Raw genomic sequence first — 24,187 nt, forward strand, 5'->3', positions numbered from 1 at the left:
TTGTTATCTATTTTTGAGACAAGGTCTCTCACTGGCCAACAGCTCTACAATTAGGCTAGACTCAGTGAGATAAGGGATCCTCATGTCTCTGACTCCCCAAAGCTGGGATTTCAGGTGTGCACTGCCACACCCGGTACTTTTACATGAGTCCTGGGCATCAAACTCCTGGAACTTAGATGGACACACTTGAGATATCTTGTCATGACATCATGGCTGTTTTGAACCTACTTTTACTCCAATTATAAGATCCCTATGGGCCTGACATACTGAAACATACACATTATATTTTATATAGATGATCAAACATTAGGTCTACCATCACCCTGACAAAATTTAGGCTATCTATTGTGACAACTGAACAGTCACCACGAATGAACTTGCACATAACATAGTAGGTTTGAAGCATACTTTTGTGTGTGGTAGAGCAATAGAAATGTCTTCCCAGAGCTCTCATTTGCCCAGCAGCAATATTGCTATACAAACAGAATGAATAAAGCCACCTCAGGAAAACCTAAAGACTAGAGAGGATTTTTGATATCCAGACACCATGATTTCCTAAATTGCTTAAATTTATGATTTTCCATGACTGTTTTATAGCATGCAAAAATCTTCTTCAATTAGTATAAACTAGTCTCTTGTGTCACAACAGGGACCCCAAAATTTACAGACCCTGAGGGATCTCCTCTTCTTTGTGCTATGGGCCTGGGCATGAGAGCGTCCAGTTCCATTAAAACCTACTCTGTCATATGCTATGGAACCTGCTAAGTGGTTGCTGTTTCATCTTTTTAATTTAGAAAGCATAAATATTTGAACACATGTTTTTGGCTTTCAGAAAAGAAAAAAAGGACAAGAAAGGGAAAGATTAACAAGGGCAGGAGTATAACAAACTTTTTAATATGGGAGTTGTGAAAAATAAAAGGAAAACCTAGATTTTTCAAGGATTCTTTAAAGTCTATGAGTAAACTAGGGACTATTTGCTCATATATAATTGAAATGCAACTGCGGTTCATCTCAGCATAAAGTATTTATAATTATATTAAGTATCTTTCAATTCCAACTATTTATTTTAGAATCATACTTGTTTCAGATTTTCTTTACAGTGACCCTGTAGAGACACTGAAAGCTGTTTTATAGATCTGTATAAAAAATTTTTCAAACATCTTTATCTCTCTCTTTTAGATTCACCAACTTAATTTTTGTAGAATATTTGTTTCTTTTGTTAACAGTGCTATAGATTTTTATAATATTAGTTATGTGTGAAGTACAAGAATGAGTATTTTTTTAAAAATAAAGGTTCCACTTTCTTCTTTCAGATGAAGTCAGGTCTATATATTTTTAGTTGTTTCTCCTAACACTTGCTCATATTCAGCTGGCCACCAACCAGACATGGGCTGTCTTTTTGGCTATGGATTTCTGACATTTCTAACAGAGATGGGATTACAAGTATTACTATTTCCAAACTTGAGAAAAATTAAGATTGCACATGATTAATATACATTTATTTTTGTTTTCAGTCATTTCCTATCATCATTTAACAATATAACTATACATTATGAATGGGCTATTAAAAAGTATAAGACACATGAAGTACATATTAATACAAAAGTATAAAACAGGGCTGGAGAAATGGCTTAGCAGTTAAGGCATTTGCCTCCAAAGCCAAAGGACCCAGGTTCAATTAACCAGGACCCACGCAAACCAGATGCACAAGGTGACACATGTGTCTGGAGTTTGTTTGCAATGGCTGAAAGCCCTGGCACACCCATTCTCACTATCTATCTATCTATCTATCTATCTATCTATCTATCTATATCTATCTACCTACCTACCTATTTATATACCTATCTACCTACATCTTTCTCTCTCCCTCTCTGTCTCAAATAAAAATAAACTTTAAAAAAGCCTAAAACAAACAAATTTGAGGTGATGTAGAAAACAACTTAGAGTAAGGTATAGTTTGACATTGAACCAAAAAAAAAAAAAAAAGAAGAAGAAGAAGAAAATATCCAATGAGCATACTGATGAATACTGAAGGTCTAAGGTTCATGTTCATGTTGAACAATATTTTGGGCCAATGCTAAACAGTGACATGATAAGCATCTTGTCACATAGGGCACACAACGATCCCTACATGCCTTCTACTTCTTACAAAACATGGCAAGGCTATGGGCATCTTTATTGAGACATTTTACATTAACTAGTGCTAATGTCCAGTCTTAATCTCACCATTTTCCTTTGTCCACAGATGAAAAACTCCATGACAGAAAGAGAAGACAGAGAGACCTGTAAGGAGATGTAAGAAATGAACAGACACAGATTAAAAGACAGAAGTGCTGAAAGAGGCTTGTGAATAGATAACACACAGGAATGAAAAAAAAAAAAAAAAGAGGGAGAAAAGTACAGCAAAACCACACAGAAAGAAAAAAAAATTGATACAGAGGATTAATTTTACCCAAAACCCCATAGAAAAATAAAGTGAAATGGAAAATTTCAAGCCAGAAACATAGGCTAATAAGCAATCAAAAATATAAATACAAGCATTTTATCCCTTAAATACTTTTTATCCTGTTCCCAGAATAAATCCATGGCCAAATAAAATTATGCAACAAAGTGTAGCTTTAGCATAAATTTTCATTTGCTTTCATTTCACACAATCTCAAAGATTTCACATTGTCTGCATCTCATTTTTTTCTCATTTCCCAAAGACTTAGTGTGTTTCTTCCAGATACATTACAGTTATCTATCTTTCTCACGGACAAACCCAAACATATTTGTAGGTAAGCTCTACCATATGAAAACAAAAAATGGTTTAAAATTAAATGCTAGTAATTAAGATGAAATATGTAATAGTAACAAAATAATTTTACAATAATGTTAAGGTCTTATTTTTATTCTTATTACATTGTTTTAAAAATTCATTATTTTCCTCATTATCTGGTCTAATGTACACAAAGAGTATATCGTGCCAATTTTTTCTCCTCTTTCAGAACTATAAGTTATGCCTTAGAAGTAGCTGTGTAGAGAGAGACCTTATTTTCCAGGCCTTCTTATTCCTAAGGTGGGAATAGAGTTAATTCTTGACTATAGGATATAAGCAAATGAAACTGTTAGAAACCAAGATGCCTAATGAGCCTTGCCTAGCTGGGATCAGGTAGCAAAGGACCTGTGCTAGTTGGCTTTCCATCACTGTAACAAAATAGCTGAGAGAATCACCTTTTTGGAGGCTTCAGCCAGTCACTAGTTGGCAAGGCAGCACATTTTGGGTGAGATATGTTATAGGGAAAAAACCACTCACCACCTGGCCAATGAGCAAAGATAAGGAAACCTAAGGAGTCAAGGTTCCATAATCCCCTTCAGGAGGATCTGATCCAGGATCAGTGACCTTGCAATGGGCCCCTCCTATAAGGTTCCATTGCCTTTTAATAGTACGATACTGAATCAAAGCCTTCAATTCATGGGTATTTGGGGGGGGGGCAATTTAGCATGCAAGCTATATAATGCAGAATTTACAGAAGTGGGAGAAAATTGGGATGATAGAATCAACAAGTGGAAGAAAGCCTACCAGCCAGCCAGAGACACAAACAATGGACCATTGCAAGGTTTAATATAAAACTTTTGCTTGTTTAAAGCCACAGAACTTTGGTGGTTTGTTATAGAAGCTAGCATTATCCTTACTAATAAAAGAAGGATTCGGCTGGAGAGATTGCTTAGTGGTTAAGTGTTTGCCTGCAAAGCCAAAAGACCTCAGTTCAACTCCCCAGGACCCACGTCAGCCAGATGCACAAGGTGGCACATGCGTCTGGAGTCTGTTTGCAGTGGCTGGAGGCCCTGGCACACCCATTCTCTCTTTCTCTCTTTCTATCTCCCTCTTCCCCTCTCTCAAATAAATAAGTAAATAAAAATTTTCAAAAAGGATGAATCCTGATTATATCAATATTTTTATAGTTTCTAATTACTTTACACAAGACTAAAAATGGGGCCTCCTTAAATATTATCTAATATTTAATTTGATTTCTAAAAGATCAGTAAATGATAAAAATTATGAAATAATACCTCAAGTAATAATATGAAGAAAAATAGATTTCATCTGAAAAAAGTTATTCAAACTTCACAGAAACAGAGCAAAAGATTCCTCTCATTGTTCACTCATTGTTTTGAAATGCAAAATGTCTTACAGTTCTGAAAGTTGCTATAAATTCAACAAAGATCAAAACACCTGTTTTTGTGCCATGTTACATGAAATAAAATTGAGTATGTTAAGTAAATAGAAGGTAATGCTAAGATTATGGTATTATACAATGGACATACCCAGTTTTGCATGGAAATTAGAGTCATAGTTCCCTCACTGTAAATGTATGCACTGGACTTAACTGATAACATAGTATACACCCAAAAATCAAAGCAACCATGTCTTTGACAAGTTTACAAGCAATTGAACTGATAAACATTAACTCAGTCTATCACCACATGTGAACTCCTGATTCTACAAAAAAAAAAAAAAAAAAAAAAAGTCTCCTCTTACCAACAATTTCAGATCAAATTGGGCTTTCTGAGAATTTGAATAAAAGGGGAACCATGGATAAGATAACAGACTAGGTCACTTCAACCAGATCATTCCCTTTACTATTTCTATGTTGTCATTGTATTATTAAAAACATGATGTGTTTTAGAGCCTTAAGATAATTTTAAAATCACTACTCTACATATTACCCAACTAATTATGCCTTAGCTCACATTTTAGATTCAACTGTGACTTCCTAATGTGCATTTTATAATAATATGAATTGACTTTATGAAGTGCATGTATATTGGTTCTCATGTGCATAGTTGACCTTCTGTGGTGGCCCCTATTCATAACCTATGATAGCTGAAGAAAAAACAAGTTTACTAAACAAAGCTGATCTAAGTATCAAAGGAAGAACATTTACAGAGGTGTCAAAGTACCCGTCTGCCTTAAGGCAAAATGGCAAATAGACCCTCTGGCAAGGCCATTGAGGCTGTGACACAGCAATTTAGGGGAAGGTGGGGAAGAGAAAAAATAGAGTTGATGGGGCAAGAACCCTGCCGGTTTAAAGAGATAATATGTCATTGTCAAGATAAAGGACGATGAAGACTCCTGGCCGCAACAGTTGACAGCTCCCTGAAAAGGTCGCAAAGGCCCCAGAATGGCAGAGCTGCATGCAAGCCCTCCCTCTCTCTCCTCAAGCTGTCCTTTTATCAAGATTTATTTCCCAGCAGAAATGGAATGTTGTGATCCTTAATCTTTCAGTCCAAAGAACAAATCTTTTCAAAAGGAAGCTTTTGTGCATTCATTTTATAGTTACTAATGTGTTTCCTCAGACTACAAAATTTCACAGGCCTCTCTCCAAAGATAAAGCTATCAGGTCAAGCATATGGTCCAATGGCTCAAGGGATACCAATGAGGTACGCATGGTCACTGACCCCTGTGCCCCTTCTTTTCCATATTTCCTGAGTTCTATTTCTCAAATCCTTAGACCCCAAGGTTTCTATATGTGCTATTTGAAATGGAACTGCCTTTGGTTAACATCTTTTCTGTAGAGGTTTGTCTTTGATATTTATTCTAGCTTGATTTCATAGATGTAATAAAATGTCTCCACTCCACTGTGAACGCTGGGTCTAATCATGTCCCTATCATGAGAGGAAACACAGGGTGTTGAATTAACAACATCTAGAATCCACTCCTTGCAGAGCTGTGGAGATAGTTCAGTCAGTAAATGATGAGCATCTGAGTTCCATCCCCATAATCCGTGTGAAAAAGCCAAGCATGGTGGTATACATTTGTAATCCCAGTACTGCACAAGCAGCCATGTGGGTTTAATTGGAGATTTCCAGGCCAGTGAAGGACCCTGACCCAAAATCTCTTCCAAAAATTAAAGTGGACGGTGCCTTAGAAATGGTACCTGAAGTTGTCCTCACAAACATGTGCACTCAGATTCATGTACATATACACAAATGTACTCACCCACGTGAACACATATGCACACACAGAACAAAAAAAAAATAAAATAAAAAGTAAAATCCTGGGGTTAGAGAGATTCTTAGTAGTTAAGGCACTTGACTGTAAAGCTAAAGGACCCAGGTTTGATTCCCCAGTACTCATGTAAAACTAGATGAACAAGGTGGTGCATGCATGTGTCTGGAGTTTGCTTGCAAGGGCTGGAGACCCTGGCATATTCTCTCTCTATGTATCCCCCCTCTTTCTTTCTCATTCTCTCTCTCATAATAAATAAAAGATATTAAAATAAATAAAATTCAATTCCTGAACATTTCATTTTCCATTAATGTTATCAAATAAAGTCAATCCCTGTACATTTCAACAGAATTCTTTGAGCCTTAGCCAGGTGATTGCCCATTCAGCAGTGCATCTTAAGGATATTTCTGCCTCTGCTTTGCTCTGTCTTTCAGAGGAGAGAATAGATGCCAACTATACAATCTCTTCTGTCCTCTAACTATGTGATGCTGTCCTCAGCCAGGAATACAGCACATCAAAGCACCTTCCATCATTACAACTTCAAAGTGTCAGCCTGGCTGGAAAAAATAAGATCATTACAGAAGATAATTTAAAGGATAAGTGATCTCTCTCCCGTTCTGCATTCTAAACAGACTGTCTGGGATCAAGTGAGACTGCTGAAGCCCTCATACACTGACCACATAATCACAGGCGCTCAAGAAAGGTCTTCGCAAGTTGTGATATATAACTTTGTCTTTAGGGATATTGTAAAGGTTATTGTCAATTATAATCTGTCAACTGCACTGGCACAAGTTGATGCACTTAACCAATGTTTGATAAATATCTTCTACCTGACAGACATTATAATATGTAAAGTGATTAAAATATCAAACATAAAAAAGTCATCCTCTGATGGAATCCTGAAGGAAACATGACAAGGCACAGGGGACCATGTCCCTGATATACTCCATGACCCAGACCCTTCATAGTCTTATCAGTTTGAGATCAAGATCTCCAGTCAGAAAAATCTTTCTTTCTCTTCTAAGAAGGCTGCAGAACAATATTTTCACATATTTATTTATGTATTCAACCTCACTAATTTCTACAACTGGTGGTTAAGAGTGTCCATTGAACACTTAGGAGCACTCCCAACTATTTTTTCTAAATCTCTAATGTCAACATCTTTGAGAGGTGTTCTCTGCACCATTCTGAGTCTCAAGAATAACTGATTTTTATGAAGCCTTTACCCACACATGCACTGTGGTTTTGGCCTCTTTGGCATGTTATTATTATTATTGTTATTATTATTATTTTGCTTTTTTATCTACTCTTTCTTTCTATGACCTTCCCTGTAAGAAACAGCTCATTAACAGGAAAAGACACAACTCCTTTGGAAGACATAACTTGGGATTATTAAAAAAAATCAGTCTATTAAAATTAAAGAAGGTTTATAATAGCTGTCAGAAGATACCAAATTGGTCAGATTTAAATCACTTCAACTAAACTAAACTATTGTTTTAATGGCCCCTTTTACATTATTTTCAGGACCATGAGGTAAATCTGCATAAACCTTCCAAAAGAAGACTTCAGAAAAGTTAAATGGAAGCAGGGAAGGAAAAACAAAAAGTTAAGAAGCAGCTTTATCAGAGAAAAGAAATGTTTATTCCACCAAATCCTCATGTGAATTCTGAATTATTAAATCTCTTAGAACACCTGATTTATGAACAGGATAACACTGCCCCCAGCCAAAATCATTTTTAATAAAAAGCAGGAACCTCCTGACGTTCACCCCAGATTTAATATCAAACACAGCAGCTACATATGAACATTTCTCCATAAAACACAAAAAACAGTGTGGTGCAAGCAGCTGGCAGCCTCCAGTGGGGTGTCAAGGGTACAAACAAACAGAGCATCCAGTGGACGAGACCAGGGAAGCAACCAATGAAGGAGAGCCACCGCCTTAATGAATGCCAGCACTAGACCAGGAGGGGCACTGGGATATGCTTCCCAACCACATCACTCTCTGTTTTGTGTTGTTTAAAATACACCAAGCATGGGCTGGAGAGATGGCTTAGCAGTTAAGACACTGTCCTGCAAAGCCAAAGGACCTGGGTTAGACTCCCCAGTACCAACTTTAGCAAGATGCAAGAGGGAGTGCATGTGTCTGGAGTTCCTTTCAGTGGCTGGAGGCCCTGGCACTCACTCTCTCTCCTCCCCCTTCTGCTTCCCTCTCTATCTTTCTCTCTTCTTCTTTCTCTCTCTCTCTCTCTCAAATAAATTAATAAATGAAATGTATTTTAAAAGTAAAATAAAATATACCATGTGTTATGGAACCATCATGGGAAAATAATGGTCAGTAATACACTGTCAATATCTGCATTCTCATTTCATAAGAAAAGTAGCAAACATCTAAGAGTCCTAAAAGCATGAGTGACATGTTTTCCTGTTGATATTTGGTTCCAGGAGAAGAAAAATGTCAAGTAGGAAAAATATATTTTATTATATATAATATGTTACCTGTGATGCTTACTACTTAGGAATTGCTTATTATTTTACAATATGTGGTAAAATATTAGTTCTTGTCATTATAAACACAAGTTGTATGTACATGTAATCATTAAATTTATTCATGTTGAATCTTTTAAAGGACAAGTTCAGCAAGTAGAAGAATCTTATTTTTGCATGTTTCCAATGGTACTTTGAAAAATATTTTCACAACTATTATTATATTTGAAACAAATTATTTTAGTTAAAATATTCTGAAAATAGAAAATTATTTTAATAAGGTACTCTATTAATATGTCCCATAGGGTAAAATATCAAATGTGAAAAAACAAAGATTAATATCATTGGCAGGTAAAAAAAAATTAACATTTTATGTATGAAAGAAAAAGAAGCCAAGTTAATAATCATAGTAGAGAGAAAAATAAAATATAGACAATAAAAATATCACTTAGGCATAAATAGTGTATCTTTATATAGTAGAGGGATTATTATGAGATACTACTTCCACAAAAACGTGAAAAACCATGAGTTTTAAATTTCAAATCACTATTCAGATTCTCTCCACACACATGAAAGCCTGAATACCTGAATAGAAACTTCTTCTATGCAGATATAAATTATACCCAGTGTGGATTTATTTAAAGTATAATAGTAATAATTTATACCACAAGTATCTCCAGAGTAAAAACAGTTATGCATTTAAGTACATCAATAGACTGATAAATAGAATACTTTAAAATATGTTAGTATATATCATAATATTTTATATATAATATCATGTCAATAGCTATAATCTGTGTCAGAAACTATTACAAATTTGATGACAATGTAGCTGCTCAACATACTAAAATATTTGGTAATTTGGGGGAAAAAAACAAGATAATACATCATATACAGCATCAATTAAAGATAGAGAATCAAATATAAAAAATAAAATAGAACAAATAATATAAGAGTTAAGTGATCCAGGGAGACAGGAAAAAGTATGACTATAAAAAAGGCAATATGTAGAATGAAAACATTTACTAGATTGCAAATTCAAAGTTCTATAAGCTAAAATCATAGATAGAAGTCAGTGACATGGAAAACAGGAGCATCAGACTCTGGGTCAGTCCCCAGCACCACAAGAAAAAAAAGTGGATCATTTTTAAAAGAATGTAAAAGACATATAAGCCTGGCAAATATTGCCTATTTCTAATAGGAGAGAAAATTGATAGCCTCACTTTGGAAAGTAATTTGGCAGTACAACAAAGGGACTTTGTAAAATTTCATTGCATCTGACATACTGGATCTCATCATTCTGCACAAAGGAAATAATTTAATAAATAGCTTGATATAAGAAATATATAATCTAGCATTAATGTATTTAAAAAATACAAAATGTCTTCAATACCCAGTAGCAGAATGAGCAAACATTGGTTCATCCATCTCAAAATTAAAAATGGTGTTTACTAAGATCTTAGTGACATGGGGGAAATCCAATGGAATGTCATAGAATGAGTTATAGCTGGATAAACTAGCATCACATGAAGGGAAAGATGTTCTTGAGCTACAGAACTATACATGGCATTTAGAGGTGACTTCCACTTCCAGGGGTGCAGCAATAAGGTGCCCAAACAAGCCCCTGGTCCTTTCCATGGGGATGTAGACAATAAATAAGTAATAAGTGAATGGCATAAGGCCTAAGTTATGATGAGAAGTGCATGTTTATTCACCTCAAGCAATATAATGCAGTATGGAGGCATCCATACAAAGGGGGGGGATGTAAAAATTTTAATAGTGAGTGCTAAGTACTTTGATGTGATATGATTGAAAGACTATGCCTGATTCTAAGTTTCTCTTAGTTACCTTTTTGATGCTTTCAAATTTGACTATTATTTTTTTCCTTTTTCTTTTTGGATGTGCGTGCATGTACATGTGGAGGTTAGAGGTTGAAGTTAAATATATCTTCTTCAGTTACTCTCCACAGATGTGCGGAGACAGGGGCTCTTATTGGAGTCTTCTTATTTAGCTAGTCTAGCTAGCCTGCACACCCTAGGGCCCTCCTCTCTTTGCCTCCCCAGCATTGGCCACAGGCATGCAACACTATGCCCAGGTTTTATATGGATATTTCCAACTCAAATACAGGTCTTCATGCTTACATGAAGAGACCTTTACTGACTGAGCCTTGTCCCCAACCCACTGGCCACCTATGAAGGAAACAGGAAGATTGCATATTGTTGTTATAAGGGTAATCCTATGAAAATCATTTTCAATGCTATTGAAAATGCTTCTTTAACTTCTAGTAGGGTTCAAATAAATACAGAATTTTTCAGTCATTAACTAAATGGATTACTAGATGTGCATCTCAGGTACTTGCAAGTAGAATAAATAATATGTTCTCCCTGGAAAAAACAGGAACAAGCTAGCCCTGGGCCATTAAGAATTCAGAAGGGTGGAGTGGAAGAAGCGAGGTGGAGTGGTTTGGGAGTCCCATGCACCCAGTCATGTAAGAAATGACAAAAGCATGGCTAGTATTGACACTGTTTAGAAAGCAGGAAGTACCGACTCTGCCTACTCATAGATTTACATCATAAACATGAAGCTTTAAAAAGTACCTCCATACCCACACTGAAGCTTTCTCTCACACTGCAATTCTCAGTTCACACTGCGGTTTAGAATAAAGACCAACAGCTCATGACTCAGAGAGTGACATCTCTAGCTCAATTTGTATGTAGTCGCTCTCTCCTGACTTACCAGTCCATCACCTCTCCTTGGCAAGAGGACACTGCATCCCGAGGTTCAGATAACCAAACACTTAGATACATTTAGGAGATATTTAACTTTCCTTTCCCTAGGCAGCTACAAAACAATGTCCTGGTTGTAAGGCCTCCACTCCTTGACTATCTCCCTCATTTCTTTTGTCATTTTCTAACTGAAAACAAAAATTAATCATCTTATGCATCACTTTCTGTTTTTCTTGCCTCAGGATAAATATAAGAAGTATAAGTTTGGTTGCCCAACAGAATCAATAAGGGAAAAATTAAGTATTACACCCCCTCAAAGATGCCACGGCTCTTTTAAAAGCCAATGTACATGCAAAGATAATAGAAAGTAAAAAAAAAAGCTGTGTCCTTATTCTAGAATTTCAATATCATCTAATCACAGTTTGCTTTAATATTATAACCAAATAACCTTTAGCACACAACCTTAAACAAATGACTTACTTCCACTAGCTGGGAAATCAGGTTGAGCAACAGTTTTGGAAAGCGGCATTCTAACACTGATGATTTTGCACGGTTTTCCTGGCAGTTTTATTCTATTATCAAATGACCCAGATTTCAAACTGTAAACATAGGCAAATTAAATTCCCTCTCTGGCTCCAATTTCTGTTTTGGCTTTACAGTGACAGAGTTAGAAATTTTGATGACTATTTCCTTTTTTAACTGTAACATCCTAGATCTTTGTGACTTATTTTCTCAATGTCAAGTTTATGGTGGATTACCCATGACAGTGCAACATATTCATAAATAAGGCCAAGCCTATGTGTAAGTGGATGATATGTAGGTACAGAGTCATTTTTACAGGCCAGTAATGTAAACATTTTGGCACAACTTTGAAATTTGGAGACATTCTCACTTCTTCTGTTACCCACCCTAACAAGGATGACCATGATGAAAGAATGAGAGAGAGAAAGGAGAAATGAAATCAGGAAAGCTAACAGTGCTGACATTTTGAAGATTATAGGACTTGGGGTGCTTGTAGAAGCATTATGCGATGAACAGAGAGTCTGCCAGGTTTCACAAACAACTTTGCTCATAAAATCATTCTGATCTTTGAATTTACATTTTGTATAATAACCTTTATTTTTTTCACATATTATGGCATATTAGAGGGCTGTGTCATAAGTTAAATTCATAACCACTTTTCCATCTAGTATGGTATAATTTAATATTTAGATGGTGCCTTTGGTATTTGATTACAGTATTTTCAACTAGTGTGTACCCAGATTGAGCCCTGGTATGCTTTGGTCACAAATAGGGTTAACTCTTTCGCTGCTATCATTTAAAGTAAGAGAGGATATGGAAAAGGAAAGGAAGAAAATAAGGCACAGAAAAAAATAGTTATCCAAAAAATCCACATGACTAAGAAAACCTGTCTCTTTAGAATACCAATTGCAGAAAGAAATATCTATTTTTTGTAAAATAACCTCTGATGTCAAAGACTAGAAGTGCCTGACTCTGAGAATGAGATACACTCTGCTTCTCATAGCAAGTTATTTCAAAATAGGGTGTCCTTTATCTTCTGATAATGGACTGCCACAGTGCAGGGAAAGAAATAGCTCCCATATGTTCACAAATCCTGATCTGATAATTCCTTATGAGTTACAAATAACTAATAATGTCATGTCTAATAACAAAAATGAAAGGCAAATAGTCTACCATTAAATAATTGTCTACCATAGCATGGTGTTGTAAGGCATCAATATATTATTTCCACTTCTCAGAACAATTGTACAAAGTAAATATTAGAATACCTACTTAATACATGGGGAAAGGAATAAAATACATTTTGAAAGTTATACAAAGAGTTGTCTCTCTCATCTATTATGTAACCTATGAGAGAGATAGAGAGAGAGAGAGAGAGAGAGAGGGAGGGAGAGAAAATCTTGACTGGGATATTGAGAATGTCTTAAATATTGCAGACCTGCTCAAGAAGGCCTTTTTTGCATATGTTTATGTTTTTTATAAAAATAAAGAATTAAATAGTAAAATAATGAGTATAAGCCTCCTAGACTACTAAGAGTTACAAACTACTGTTTACCTTCTGTCAGAATATATGATAAAAATTGTAATTAGAATCAGGAATTCATCATCACATATCATCAATGACTTCCTAGTATATGCCACTGTACACTGTTTTCTTCCTTGAACACTACACACATGATGAAACCAAGTTCTTACACTGCAATTGATTCCTAAATGATACTCTGAGGCTCCAGATCCAAGAAAGCTCATTTTCTCCTCTCATCCAGCCAAATTTCTTGTTATTTTCTGAATTTTTTCTGGACACAACAGCCTCACCTTGCCTCTAGTCATCATGAGCTCTGGACAAGGCCACAGAATGCCTTTTTCTTCATCCATGTCCTTCACATTTTTCTTGATCTTGTCTGAGACAGAACTATTTATATTTCCATGTCTTGGACTAGCTCCCATGATAATATACCCTCCTATTCATTGAAAATTTGTGTATCATCAACAAGAATCACAAGAAACTCAGAATTTGATAATGCAGCATACATTTTCTTTTGGTATTAAGTCAAATACTCATAAAGACGAAGGAGCATAGCTAAGGCCACAGAGCTAAGTATTTGTATTACCTAAACTAGAACCTTAGCTGGGAGTGGGGATGGAGGCCTGCAACCCAGGACTCTGGGGATAAGACAGAAAGATCTCAAGATCAGACTAAGCTACATCCTGAGCCCTATTAAGGAAAGGAGGAATTGCAGGGAAGGGAAAATGTAGAGTGGATTGGAAGGGGAGAGGAACAGACTTAGAGCTTTGGCCATCTTCCTCCCACTCAGGAGTTTGGACCACAGCAACACTGTGAATGTCACTGTGCCTCTCAGTGCCAATGGTCCCCCAGCCTGGCTATTGTCCTGTGCTGACATTGTTAATTTCCTCTCTTTCTTATATCCACCTTTGCCCTAGAAAACCACATGAGTAAAGATCAAGTCTTTGATATATTTTATTTGAAATATTTTCAAACTCTGACCAAATATTTCTATTTGTAAAATTTTAAGACTTCTTCCATCTTGCCAGAGTATGAAGTATGACACCTCCTCATCTTCAACGGCACAAGTCTATAGTATGAGTATGCTTAAATATAGAACCACAATAATACAAACTGGAAACAAAGTCAGGCAAGAGTATGTCTCAATTTTCAACCTGAATAGCTGAGAGCTTATATTCTTATTAATTTTATCACCTTTGCTCATCCATTAGCCTGCAGAATAAATGGCAGCATTTTTTTCCATTAAAAAAAAAACTGTGTATTTGAAGAGAGTGTGTGGGTACACTGTTGATCACTTTGGTGTCTGAACAATTCATCTGACATCTTTTGTCTGTGACAGTGGTGACTGTGCTTTTCACAAGAATTTCTGTCCTATGCTAAATCACCTTGACTGACTTTAACAGTGGTGTAAATTAGGAAGCGATTTCAAAGACATTGTTTATTAAAGGTAAGAATGCAAAAAAAAAAAATAGAACCAGAAAATGCATAGAGAAAGAAAAGATTAGTAACTGCCTATTACAAGGAGAGAAGGGACATTATTAGGGGGGAAGTATTAATGAAAATCTTCTAAAGTTCACTGTGGTGATATATGCACAACTTAGTGAATATCACAACTACAGAATTGCATATCTTAAAATGTTAACATGCCAAAGAAACTGTAAAGGTGTCTGAATCACTATAATTCTATTTAAATTACATGCAATAAATAAATAAATGAATAAATAAATAAATAACATATGTGTCACAGGCAGAAATCCCACCAAGCCTGCTATCAAGTTAATCATTTTCAACCACCAATTCCTATCCACAAAACATCACAGCACCCTCTCCATCCAATCCTATCAGTTCAGATTCACCACTGAACAATGTCCACTTTCTGCTACCATCTGAGCAGTTTACACTAGTCCCTAGAACCATTTTTCTATGGCTCTGTGTCTCCCATCTCCTGTGTCAAACATCTCCATTTCTCTGTTCTGCTTCTCTGGTCCTACTCTTGCTCTCACTTCTTCCTCTACCTCGCAGTTGCTTCCTTAGCCCTTGAAGCTCCTTGTGCACTCCTGAATCACTTCTGCTTTGCCTCCCCAAAAGACCAACTGCTATATTAGAAAGAGTCCCCACTCTGAAGCCAGAGAAGCATGCATCCCAGTCCTAATCTCACTGGCTAACTGCTTTGCCATAAGAAGATGTTTCACAGGGCTGGAGATATGGCTGAGTGGTTAGGTGCTTGCCTGCAAAGCCTACAGACCCAGGTTTGATTCCCTAGGACCTGCATAAGCCAGATACACAAGGTAGTGCATGTGTCTGGAGTTTGTTTGCAGTGTCTGGAGGCCCCGAAGCACCCATTTTCTACCTCTATCTAATAAATACTTTTTAAAAAAGAAAGGATATTAAAACAAAGATTTTTCATTTCTTGGAGCATCCATTTTCTCCATTGTATTTAACACATATGTTATGAAACATCATCCTAAGTGCTGATCCCTGCAAGCCATCCATGCATTAAACCATGCTGTCTTTATTTTAAATAAAGTCTTTCTATTTTTTCAAGGTAAGGTCTCTCTTTAGCCCAGGATGACCTAAAATTCACTCTATTGTCTCAGGCTGTCCTCAAACTCACAGTGATCCTCCTACCTCTGCCTCCTCAAATGCGGGACTAGAGGGGTGTGCCACCATGCCCTACTAAAACTTTTTAACTGGGCTGGGTAGCACATGCCAGAACTTCCAGCACCAAGCTGAGGCAGAAGAATTGTTTCCAATTTACGGACAGTCTGTGCTACAAAGGGAGACCTTGCCTCAAATAAATAAATAAACAAATATAAGTAAATAAATAAATAACAAAATGAAAAGTAGACACTGTATTTTTCAATTAGGTAAAAATTCCTAAAGCCCCATGGCAGTAATTTTTTAGCTTGCATTCTCTTGTATGGTACTTTTACTCAAAAGTTTCTTTACGGGCTGGAGAGATGGCTTAGTGGTTAAGCGCTTGCCTGTGAAGCCTAAGGACCCCGGTTTGAGGCTCGGTTCTCCAGGTCCCACGTTAGCCAGATGCACAAGGGGGCGCACGTGTCTGGAGTTCGTTTGCAGAGGCTGGAAGCCCTGGTGCGCCCATTCTCTCTCTCCCTCTATCTGTCTTTCTCTCTATGTCTGTCGCTCTCAAATAAATAAATAAAAAATTTTTTTAAAAAAAAACTTTTTTAAAAAGTTTCTTTACTGGGAAAAGTAAAGAATAAAATGTTAAAATATATGATATAAGCCACTTAGTTCAATAGCTTGTTGGTTTTCATAAACACATTTCTAGGTAAGAAAGTGACTCTGAAACAGATAACTACAGTAGAAATACAAGCCTTCCATCCGTTGCACCCACACAACCAGCCAACTGTGTGACAGTGATAGTGAGCATAGGAGCCTGCAAATATTTGGTTCTGAAGGAAAAAATTTCTACCAAGAAATTCACTCTGGAGGCTGGAGAGATGGTTTAGTGGTTAAGGAGCTTGCCTGTGAAGCCTAAGGACCCAGGTTCCATTTCTTTGCACCTATATAAACCAGGTTCACTTGGTGGCACATACATCTGGAGTTCATTCGCAGTGGCTAGAGGCCCTGGAGTGCCCATTCTGTTTCTCTGCCTCTTTTTCTCTTTCATCAAATAAATAAATAAAACACTTAAAAAATAAGTTAATTCTGATGATGACATGTGAGGAAAGAGCAGTCTCCTTATCCTCTCAACCCTAACTGCTTTGCGAGTGGTACAGAACAAGTTTTCGAGCTGCTTCATAGATCAGGTGTGTAGAAATGTCACCCTATTCAGAGGAAAGAATACTAATCTCTAGGTTTTCTCAAAGTTTAGGAACTCTTCTAATCCTTGAGGAATAAATATTCTGATTACAAATGGTATCTGCGTATGACATGACAATACATTAACATTCTTGAATTTCACATTCTTGAATTTATCTTTACAACCCCAAGAGAACCCTGACATAGGGGTTAAGGCAAAACTCAAGAAGCAATTTAAGTCAGGCATAGTGGCGCATGCCTTTAATGCCAGCACTCAGGAGACTAAGGTAGGAGGGTTGTTGTGACTTTGAGGCCACCCTGAGACTACATAGTGAATTCCACGTCAGCCTGGGCTAGAGTGAGACCCTGCTTTTAAAAAGAGAAAGAGAGAGAGAGAGAAATAAAGTAGCAGTTTAGGAGTCAATCCAAGGACAACCAGCTAGGGAGCAACAGGTCCAGGTTCAGTTCCCCAATACCCATGTAGAGCGAAAAAAACCAAGATAGCACATGCATCTGCAATTTGTTTGTGGTGGCTGGAGCCCTGCAGGGACCATTTAATCTCTCTCTCATTAACTAATAAATATTTTTATTTTATTTTATTATGTATGTATTTATTTATTTGAGGGAGAGAGAGAGAGAAGTAGACATACAGAGTATGGGCATGTCAGGGTCTCTAGCCACTGCAAATGAACTCTAGATGCATGTGCCACCTTGCGCATCTGGCTTTATGTGAGTACTGGAGATAGAACCAGGTTCCTTTGGCTTTGCTGGCAAGTGTCTTAACTGCTAATCCATCTCTCCAGCCCATAAGTAAATATTTTTTTTTAATAAGTAAAATTATGAAGCTAGGTTTGGTGGCACATACTTTGAAATCCCAGAATGACGTGGGGGTGGGGAGAGGCAAAGACAAGTGGATTCCTGATGTTCACTAGCAAGCCAGCCCAGCCCACTTGTCCAGCTCAGTTCCAAAGAAAGTCTGTCTCAAAAATCATGGATGACACCTAAGGAATGAAACTCGAAGCTGTCCTGTGGCTTCCACTTGCATATGCACTTACATGTACTCACATCCACATCCACACACACAAACACAAGCTATAATTTAATCAAAATTAAAGTAAAAAGGGCTGGAGGGATGACTTAGCGGTTAAGGAATTTGCCTGCAAAGCCAAAGGACCCTGGTTCGATTCCCCAGGGCCCACGTTAGCCAGATGCACAAGGGCATGCACGTGTCTGGAGTTCATTTGCAGTGGCTTGAGACCCTGGCATGCCCATTCTTTCTCTGTCTGTTTCTCTCTTTCTCTCCCTTTCTCTTTCAAATAAATAAATAAAAATTTTACAAACATTTAAAAAATTAAGGTAAAAATAAAAACATTCAAAAGCTATGCCCTTCAAATGCTGCATCATAATGGAGTTGGAATTCTTAAAATTAAAATTTAAAAAGAAAAAAACCGAATGGCTTCCACAAAGCATTTGAAGGATTAACATTTGTCTTCTCTGATTACCCCATGATGAAATATTATAATATAATCCCATAATTTCTGCACCACTTATTTGATACTTCAACCTTACATGAACAAAATGTCTTGGAGCCAAATGTATTTTTTATGCATATGTGAGGCTGATAAATTCAAGAATTTTGATACCAAGATACATCAACCGCTTTCAGACTGAGCAAGGGTGGGGGAAAATGACTTGGTGACCTATTCTAGGAAGGCAGGGCTCACCTCCTCTCTGTGACATGGGGTCAGATACTGATCACTAGTCTACCTAAGTGGACCCACGTATAATCGTAATCCTGCTGCATGACATATTAGAACGGGATGTACCACACCTTGCATATATTCCCTGAAGAAAAACACAAATTGGAGCCATTTTAATTTAGGTATCAATTATTTCAAATATGAAGGGGAGTAGTTTCACATTTTAAGACAGTTCTAATGGTGCCTACTGCCATTAATAAAGAGAGATGTCATTTTGCCAAAGGGAAGATCTTGTAAACTTGGATGTAAATTCAATTTTACAATTCATATTACTTGTCAAGCTCATTATCCATTTTGAATTTCACATATTTAAGCTTATTAGGACTAAAATATAAGGGTTGTTGCCATCCATTTAAAAGTGGTATAGAAATTCAGAAGCAATTTGCCTCATGATGTGATTATAATTCTTAAGTACCTTCCACTAGAGAGCCTCATCTGCTTGTGTGTGGGTGGGGAGGGTTCACATGTTCATGTATGTGAATACACATGCATGTGAAAGCCAGAGGTCAATGTCAGACGTCTTTTCCAATCATGTTCCACCTTAAATTTTGAGGTTGCATGTGTTTACTGATCTCTGAGCTCACCAATCCTGCTACAATACCTAGACAGCAAGCATCAGAAATCCTCTTATTCTCTCCCTCTCCAGTGCTGGGTTTGCAGGCACACACAGCAAAGCTTATATGTTTTTACACTGGTGCTGCGGATCCAAACTGGAGCCCTCATTAATGCATGGCAAGTACTGTATCTCTGACCATCCCTTCTGCCCAAGACCTCATTTCTAAGACATCCATTTGGCAACTATATTTGTAAATTAAATATGCTTAATAATATATATACTTTGTGTTCATTTATTTACAAGGAGTTAATTCTCTATGAAAACTAACTCATATAACTTAAAACATGAATCATTTGAGTATATGTAATAAAAAACTTGGAAATATCCAAAAACTATAAAACTATACTACTTTATACTAAAACATTGTCATTTTTCTGTAATTCACACACATGCACTATTTTAAGTTAGAATTTTTATAAAACATATAAGGGGAAAGATTTCTTTCACAGAATTCTGTCTTTAAAATATGAAAATTCCAGATAAAAAGACTTCAAATCCATGTTTAGCCTTTTTTCATACAACTTTGTAACAACACATGAAAGTGAGAATTATTTTTGTTTGCTTTGTTTTGCTATCATTAATAAGGTTAACAGTTTTACATAGCTTGTTATATAAAACAGGAGAAAAAAATAAAGTGAGAAATTAAAACACGTGTACTGAAATTTTAAGACTGCAACATTTGACCTGAATACAGACACCAGGTTGGTTTGGGGACCACAGTGGGAGGAGGGCATAAATTACAGTGCCTTAAGGGTCTCTGGGCATTTTTCCCAAATCAAGTTACTCTTATGCTATGTTGTCATTGGTACAAGGTGTGATGACTTTGAGGCACCAATTAATATAAATTGGAAGCAGCAAGATATTAATTAAACATGACACTCTGATTATTTAAACCTTCTATTTGAGTTGATTATTCAGAGCATGTTGATAGCCTGTTCTTCAAAAGTGACTGATGATTTCAAGGTTTACTGATTTCCTCTAAGTCTATGATTTCCAGATCCTCAAAACAGAAGGAATGAATGAAGTGAGAATAACATGGGAGCAAGTATAACAGACCCACTGACTAATCTCAGACACCCAAGGTCAAAGAAAAGCAATTCATTTTTTAGCTTTCATCAACAGGAGACCTGATTTATCAATCTAAGGGTAGAATTACAAACATTATACATCTCAATGATACATTCTTTGCACAGTATAACTTTTTGAACAATGAAAGATTGTGTATTCCCTACAAAAGTAATGTCATAAGACAAAATTCATCATATTTCCAAAACACTTATTTTTTAGTGTATATGTATTCTGTTATTATTACTGTGCATGCCATTTTAGAGGAAAATAACATTTCAAAATTCTTGCATTCCTTATGATTATCTGGCCTTCCTGGTTTTAAACTTCAGATATCCATGCCCACAATATATTGTAATGCATTTATTTATAGAGTTAATCAAAATGTTATAGATAGTTATTAAAGATATTATAAAACTTGTATATCTTATGTTACTATAATAAAAGTTCAATGGCAATCATTACACTAGAATTATTGTTACTTCTAGAAATCCACAGCTACTCTTACAGAACAAAATACTATGAGAAAATCCTTAAGAATTTTTTTCAACTTTAACATTATTACTGTAATCACATAGAGATTTCTGTCTTCATTATTACTATAATCACATAGAGATTTCCTCTCACTTGTCCTTAAGAACTGTTTTATAAGGCATGCCTATGATAGTAGCTCAGAGTTTATTTCATAGTTCCATGTTAGGTAATTGGAAAATGAAATTCCATGTAAAAGAGAGTCAGATAAAATTATAAAACTTCACCCTGCATTCTATGTATTTGAAATCACATGGCTATTTTGTCTGATTTGAATTAATTATCACCCTTTTCCCCATTAGGTCACAATTTGGAGAAGAACTTATTGCTCATATGTAGGAGATAGTAAAAGATGTTCTATCTTTGGCTGGTGATTCATTGCACCAGCTGCCAGCAAATGACCAGTTGTGGCACACCTGGACACATGCGCCCGTGACTGATTAGAAAACACATTTATCTTGGCATGTCACAAAGGAGATGGAATCATAATTATCCTCATAAATACGAAAGGTAATTTTGGAATTGTGTCCACTTACAAAATAATACAAATTACACATTTGGACTAGATCCACAAAATGGTACCATCTGCTCTTGATAGTTGGCCCTAAATATTTCCCAAAGTACTCCTGTGCTTCAAAAATAAAATCCAGTTTTAAAAAACCCAAACTAACTGTTACCATTGTCCAGAGATGTCATCTTAAAAATTAAGACTAATGTTCATAATTAATTCTGGTTACTTCTGTTGAAGACTATAAAATATGACATTAACCTTTACTGTGTGTATATTAACAAAATTTTGTGGCTTTGTTATATTCTAACTTTGAGGAAACAAATGCACTGGCTAGAGTTTACACAGAATTCTGTACATAAGTATTGAATATCAAAGAGCCAGGGACATGTTACAGTGGTTAACGGTGCTTGCTTTGAAAACCTGGCAGGCCTGGTCCAATTCCCCAGTGCCCACATAAAACAGATGCACAAAATTTCACATGCATCTGGAATTCATTTGCAGTGAGTGGCAAGAGACCTCCTTGGCACACCCATATAATCTCTCTCTTATTTCCATCCCTTCTGCCTCTCTCTCTCTCTCTCTCTCTCTCTTTCACAAATGACTTGTTTTTTAAATTGAATACTCAGACCCATGTGTGAAAGAAGAAAAATGTTTCTTTCTTCAACTTGTCTCTGGATTCCAAAAATCTGGATGTGATTAATCTCTCCTGAGAAATTTCACAATTTAAGGCCTTACGGTATTGTATCAAATCAAAATTCTTCTAGATAAAGTTAATGAAATATTCAAAATCCTTAATCCCATAAATGGAAAATAATTGACAAAGCATTTTATAATTCTGGTGTCCCTTGGGATTCTATGACCTTCATGATCTGAACTCCAGATGTCCAGGTCTCTTAAAATAGTATTTTTAATCTGTGTTTATAGTTGCTTTGGAATTATAATAATACTTGTATGTGTTATGTTTACAATTAGAAATTAAGTATCTTTTCTCTAGGTGAAAAGCCTAATTGAAATCTTAATAAATGGATAAGATAGGTCAAGAACTGCATGTTTAACTTCAACATTGAAAATTAAGTGGGAAGGTTTCAAAAAGATATAATAATTCTTCATACTTCTTTATAAATCACTAAGAAAAGATAATTGCTTGGAACACTGAACCTAGAAAAACACTAGTATAGTAGACCGCGTAGCCTAATGGATAAGGCATCTGACTTCGGATCAGAAGATTGAGGGTTCGAGTCCCTTCGTGGTTGAAACGTTTTAACTTCCACCATGTTCCTACAGTGGAATTCCAAGTAACACTAGTATATACATAACAGTTTTGTTTGATCTAAAATAATGATACAATAATGATAACAAACAAACAATTATGTAGGCATTTAAAGGTGACCAATACTCTTTTAAATATTTTATACATATAAGCTCATCAAAATAACTCAGTAAGTTTTTTACTTCATTTTTTTGAGACAGGTTTTCATGTAGCTCAGGCTAGTCTAGAACACCCCATGTAGCTAAGATAGCCTTGAACTTCTGCCCCTCATGCTTCTGAAATTCACGATGGCTTGACTGTGGTCTAAATGGTTTACAGACAAGCAGGATATACACAATAGCGATAAATGCATGACAAGCAAAACTTGCTGAAACTGTTAACAGAGGTTGTGCCGCAGGTCATGTTCACAAACCACCATTTGTCACATTTTCATAAAAAACTTAGAATTTTAGTAATTTATCTTTAAAAATGTTTTTATATTTAATAGTCATAATAAACCATAGTTATTTCTTACACATAATGAGGATTGAAGAATTGCTTCAGGGCTGGAGAGGATGGTCAGTGGTTAAGGCACTTGCCTACAAAGCCTAATCATCTAGGTTTGATTTCCCAGCACCCACATAAACCCAGATGCATAAAGTGGCTCATGCATGTGGCATTTGTTACAGTGGCTAGAGGCCCTGGTGTGCCCATCTCCCACCCGTTCTCATCTACCTATCACCTATCTATCTTTTTCTATGTCTCTCTCTTTCTCAAATAAATTAATTAAAATATTTTTAAAAATAATTGCTTTACATACCCCCTTGTATGAGCTCTCCCCCCCATTTTATCACATACAGACTAATTAAAACAATTAAGAAAACAGGAATTTCTTTTTTTGTTGTTTTGTTTTGTTTTTCGAGGTAGGGTCTCACTCTGGCTCAGGCTGACCTGGAATTCACTATGTAGTCTCAGGGTGGCCTCGAACTCATGGCGATCCTCCTACCTCTGCCTCCCGAGTGCTGGGATTAAAGGCGTGCGCCACCACGCCCGGCTAGGAATTTCTTTATCTCTAACTGGGTATAAGGCATAAAGTAGCTTATCTTTTCAAAGGACTGTTAAAAACAATTCCTGGTAAACATGTTCTCTGACTCCAATTTCAGTAATAAATATGAAAATGCTAATATAAATTGTTCTAATTATTATTAAAATGGTCTTGGCAAAGACTTTCTGAATATAACCCCAATTGCATAGACAATAAAACCACAAATTAGCTGCAGGGACCTCATGAAATTATAAAGCTTTTGGGCAGCAAAGGACACCGTGAATAGAGCAAAGGGGCAACCTACAGAAGGGAGAAACTCTTTGCCAGCTGCACATCTGACAGAGGATTAATATCCAGGTTATACAAAGAACTCAAAAAAATAATTAATAAGAA

General features: G+C 36.2%; 1 protein-coding gene and 1 non-coding gene across 2 annotated transcripts in view; one reads left to right on the top strand and one right to left on the bottom strand.

Moving 5' to 3' along the window:
* The window catches only part of Slc7a11 (solute carrier family 7 member 11), a 79,047-nt gene that overhangs the window by 20,596 nt on the left and 34,264 nt on the right, over positions 1 to 24,187 (bottom strand). The window lies entirely within an intron of this gene.
* On the top strand, positions 22,681 to 22,753 carry Trnar-ucg. The gene has a single exon. It is a non-coding gene; the product is annotated as a tRNA-Arg (tRNA).

Source organism: Jaculus jaculus, chromosome 12 (assembly GCF_020740685.1).
Source record: "Jaculus jaculus isolate mJacJac1 chromosome 12, mJacJac1.mat.Y.cur, whole genome shotgun sequence".
In the NCBI taxonomy this organism is placed as follows: domain Eukaryota; kingdom Metazoa; phylum Chordata; class Mammalia; order Rodentia; family Dipodidae; genus Jaculus; species Jaculus jaculus.